Genomic DNA, 5,538 nt, shown 5'->3' on the forward strand with positions numbered 1-5,538 from the left:
AGAGAGAGAGAGAGAGAGAGAGACAGAGAGAGACAGAGAGAGAGAGAGAGAGAGAGAGAGAGAGAGAGAGAGAGAGAGAGAGAGAGAGAGAGAGAGAGAGAGAGAGAGAGAGAGAGAGAGAGAGAGAGAGCGAGAGAGAGAGAGAGAGAGAGAGAGAGAGAGAGAGAGAGAGAGAGAGAGAGAGACAGAGAGAGAGAGAGAGAGAGAGAGAGAGAGAGAGAGAGAGAGAGAGAGAGAGAGAGAGAGAGAGAGAGAGAGAGAGAGAGGGAGAGAGAGAGAGAGAGAGAGAGAGAGAGAGAGAGAGAGAGAGAGAGAGAGAGAGAGATCAATTAAAGTAAAGCCTGGATCACCACTTGAATGTAATGTAAAGAGATTATTTTTCAGGTCTGAGATCCCTTCCAATTCTGAAATATGGTCATTTCCCCCTTGCCTTTCCCTTCTTCTCCACCAAAACAACCTCTTACAACTAACCATTGTTTTATATGGCCATTTTGTAGATCTGCAATCCCCTACTTTTGGGAAGAATCTCCATGCTTGATCCAGAACGGTCCCAGTCTTTGCTGTTTTTTTGTGATGCTCATTCTTCCCCTTAAGACAAGAGAGAGCAGACCACGTGGTCTATAGTGGGAACATCATAAGACTGAGTGCTGGAAGGTACCTTTGAGGTCCTGTAGACCAACCCCTCATGCTCTAATTGAGGCTCTGAGTGGTTATGAGTGGCACAAGATCAGGATGCAAGTCAACGTGAGCAGCCCTGGGAGGAGGTATTTACCACCCCCATTCTACCAATGAGGCTTAGAAGGATTAAAGGATTTGCCCTAGGTTTTATAATTTAAAAAGGTGAGAGGTGGAATCTCTCCTTCCCCAGGATTCCTGGAACTTGGACCTGAGGTCTACTGACTAAATGGCATTGGAGGAAACGTAGAACCAGAAATGGGCTATTTAAGGGAACAACGTCCAGGTACCCTTTCTATTTGGGAGGCTTAACGGATGCTTCCAAACAGCTGCAGAACCTTTGGCTAGTCCTTGTTGTTACACTGTGGTATCATACTTTTCAAAGTCGATGTGGGTGAGTTTGCTTGGAGTGGATTTTTTTCCCCCCTAGTGATGTCTTGTAAAGCAAATCCTTTATCCATCTGACTTCCTGGGGCCCCTTGGCCATAGCTCAGAAACCCTCCCACACCCTTGAACAGAGAGTAAAGAGCCTTCCCTATTGTTTGTGTTGGGTGAAATGCTGAGATGCTACTTCCTTTAGAATCTGAAAGACTAGATAACGGGGTACATTTCGTTCATTTTAACACGTGCATCTTACATTGTGTCTACTATGTGCCAGGCATTGCATTAGGCACTAGAGATACAAAGACAAAATCAAGACATTCCCTACCCTCAAGCTCATATTCTTTGGCCTGGTGGAATACTTTTATGCAGATAAGTAATTCTAAGGAGACCACTCTAATAGTTAGTGGGGAGAGATCAGACCAAGAAAGGCTTCTGGTAGGAGGTGGTACCTGAGTTGAGCCTTTATGGAAAGCTGGGAACTCCAAGGGACAATAGTGAGGAAGAAATATATTCAGTGCAGAAGAAGCTATTGATGGAGGTCCTTGGGAGGGAGAAGGAATGGAAAAGAGATATGCATCAAGAAGACTCCAGACTTCTGGACTTTTAAAATCATCTGCCTGTGGAGGGTGTAGACCTGTCTGTCAGCACCTTGATGAACCGACTAAAGGCATCCGATTAAGTCTCAGGGACTAAGGCTTTCTCCAAGATGGATTGCATGCATAGCTTGGTGCCCCACGGAGGACCAAGTGTCAATGATTTGGTTTGCTTGGACTCTTGGGATGCTGGGCTCACGTGAGTGTGTGCTTGACCCTGTGCTATACTGAACACTTTTACTGATGACTTGGATTAAGATGTACCTGGCTTGCTTATTAAATTTGCGGATGACACAAAGCTGAGAAGGGAGAGGTAACCCATAGGGTTTACTCCTGTGAAAAAGGACCCAGTGTACTGCTGTTGTGTTTTAGAGGTATCAGAGACTCTGTCTACCCAGGGACATCAAAAACTGTTGTGGTTTCATGGTGTGTTGTGGAGGTCATCTCAAAGAATTCAGAGTCAGACCATCTCTAATTCAAGTATAAGCATTTATTAAGGATTGATGTCCCTTAGAAGCAGGCAAGATTCCAAGAAGAACCAGCAACTTAGGAAGACAAGACAGACAATTTTATAGTGTAATGATGCTGATTACACAACAGAAACTATGAATATCAAAAAGGCAGGAGGGGTTTGTTACGGGATTAGGTAATGGGGAGGGGTCTCTTCTGTGGAGTGGTGGTCAAACATCCCGGTCATGCTGCTTTCTGATTGACTACCATGTTTCCCCGATAATAAGACACTGTCTTATTAAGTTTTTTGGACAGAAAAACACCAGAGGGCTTATTTTCAGGGGAGGGCTTATTTTAATGAACATTGACAGCAATTTTAATAAACAGGTAAATGTGAACAAAAAAATGTACCTTTATTCAATAATGAATTCAATAAAGAACAGGATGACGTGCTCACTGCTGCAGCTCTGATTGGATGCAGCTCGGAGCGCGGCGTGCGTTTCACCCCGGGGGGGAACGGTGAATACAGAGGGTACCGTAATGTAGCGTGTAGCGCAGGGGATCACCTTCACTACAGTAGCAATCTCAATAGGGCTTATTTTCTGGGGAGGGCTTATTTTAGAGGAATCTTACACAGTAAGGGGAGGGCTTATTTTTGGGATAGGTCTTATTATCGGGGAAACACGGTAGCTATTATGGTCCTGTCTGATCAAGATGGGTAGTTAGGTACTGTGTCCTGTCTTGGGCTAAAATGCATGATGTGATTGTGGTTGAGGACAAGGACACACCTGTTCAAATATGTGAATGGGAACTGGGGTTAGTGGCTAGCTAGCAGCAGTGTCTGTACTGAGTGTGGGGTCCTGTGGTATGGTTAAAGTCAGATTGTGTGGTTAAATCAGGACATGCCTGCTGTTCAGCGGGGCTCATAAGGGACTTAGAATATTGGGACTGGGGGCAGCTTTATCAGGATTCCATCACTGAAGTTAAAAGTTTTCTAGCACAGAATTATGAATAAGGGTGAGAGAGCATACTTCCAACTGCCCACGTTTTCTTTGGTGCCACTGTCTTCTCTCCCTGTCCAAGCCCATCAGCCCCTAAATACAGTATTCAGCACCTCCTGGGTACTCCATAGTGCCTATTAACTAAATTACATGGTGGGCCAATGTGCAATTCACATTCATTTATTAGAGGTTGGTGCCACATGCAGGTATGTGAATAACCGGCATGGATATGTGGATTCCCCAGAATCACATAATCTCAGAGTTGGAAGGGAATTCTGAAATCCAAGACCATTCCGTACCACCTATACCTGAACAAGGATGTGCTCCACAAAACCTCTGATGGGTGATGGTCCAGCCTCTGCTCTAAGACCTCCAGGAAAGGGGGCCTGTTTCATTTTGGGATAATTCTCATTAGGAAGCTTTCCTTCCATTAAAACTAAATCTGCCTCTCTTTAGCTTCCACTACATCCTCCCACTTCTGCCCTTTGGGACCAAAAAGATTAAGATGAATTTATCTGCCATGTGCTTTTTATTTTTGAATCTTAACTCTTTCAGAGATGACTCTTCAAATACTTGAAGTGTCTAATCATGTTACCCTTGAGCCTTCTCCATGCTAAATATCCCTGGTTCCTCCACTGAATGTTTTTCATATGACACGATCTTGAGACCTTATACAATCCTAATTGTCCTTCTCTTTGGCTCATCAAAGTTCTTCCTGAAATGTGGCACTACTCATTTATCCATTTATTCAACCAGCATTGAATAAATCAAAAGATCTCAGATTTTGGAAGGACCCTCAGGGGGCATCTAGCCAAAGTTGAACAAGAACCTTCTCTATAACCTACTCAACAAGTGGTCTGTCAACCAGGCCTGGTCTTCAAAAGAAAGTCTTCTCCTGTTGGAGTACCTTCCACTCAAACAACACAGCCTGGAGAAGACAGAACTCAGGCAAGGCATGATAACTGTATGCAGGTATACATGAGGCTGCCATATGAAAGAAGGTCTAAGATTCATTCTGTTTGGCTCCAAAAGGGAAGAACACGAGGGGTTGCAAAGAGACAAATGAGCCTTATTTCAGAAAAATCTTCCTAACAATGAAAGGTTTCCAAAAATGAAACTGGCAGGCCTTGGAAAGTAGTCAGTTTCCTCCTCGCTTTAAAACCAAAAGACCCATGATGGAAAATGATATCCACATCCAGAGAAAGTACTTTAGAGTCTGAGTGCAGATGGAAGCACACTATTTGCTCTTCTTTTCTTTTGTTGTTTCGTTTTTTATTTCTTGTGGTTCCTCCCATTAGTTCCAATTCTTCTTTACATGATGACTAATGTGAAAATATGTTTAATATGAATGTATAAGTAGAGCCTTTTTTCAGATTACACACCATCGTGGGGAGGGGACAGAGGAGGAGAAATTTAAAACTCAAAATCTTATGGAAGTGGGACAGCTAGGTGGCACAGTGAGTAAAGCGCTGGCCCTGGAGTTGGGAGGACCTGAGTTCGGTTCCGGCCTGAGACACATAACACCCACACAAAAATACTAGCCAGGTAACCTTGGACAAGTTACTTAACCCCAATTGCCCTCCAAAAGGCAAAAAAAAAAAAATCTTATGGAAGTGAAAGTTGAAAACTAAAAATAAATACATTAATTATAAAAAAAATAAAGTCAAGTTTGAATAACCACTGGACATTCTTTTTCAGTTAATGGTTGGATTAGATGGCACTAACACCTTCCAATTCCAAAAGTCAAGGAGCTGTGACATCTTTTTAAAGTAGTAGTGTAGGCTAGGACTTAACTCCTCTGGGCTGTCTGATCAACTCAGTGGGTTTTCATTCCTTTGGGTGTTCAAGCTCAAGGACAACAGATTCCCTTCCTTGGTTTTGATTTGTTTTGTATTGCTTTTTTTTTTTTAACAGTCTTTTCCATCACCTTTGTGGGCCAATAAATGTTCTGGGGAGGGAGAATAAAGGCCCTGCCTTTCATTAGCTTTTTAATTTTAATTTCAGTGCTCCTTTTTGCTAGGCCACTCATTACATGCTCTGTCTGCAAACTAAGCCAGGAGATTTGCATTTGAAAGCTTTTGCTACCTTGTGTCTGACTGAATGCAAATCCAGGACCTGAATCTTTCCCAGATAAGAGGCTTTGAGTGTTTGCATTCTCATTGCAGACAAAGACAGGCCATCTCTCCAAGAGAACATTATCATTTCCATCAAGGGTATTTTTATTATTATTATTTTATTTCTTTCCTCTTGTTTCTCTCTACCCTTCCCCTCCCCACTCTCCTCTTCTTCCCATTTCCTTTTAAAAGCCAATTATAACTAAATGGGACCAAGCTAAAGCCCTATGGCCCATTCTGTATTTCTCATGTCTGATAATGATTTAATGTTATATTTATGTGTATTTAAAGATAAATTCAGGTACCTTTTAAAATCACTGC

The sequence above is a fragment of the Petaurus breviceps genome, unplaced genomic scaffold (genome assembly GCF_028583685.1).
Source record: "Petaurus breviceps papuanus isolate PSGF00001 unplaced genomic scaffold, PetGlider_PUasm1.0 91041, whole genome shotgun sequence".
NCBI lineage: Eukaryota > Metazoa > Chordata > Mammalia > Diprotodontia > Petauridae > Petaurus > Petaurus breviceps.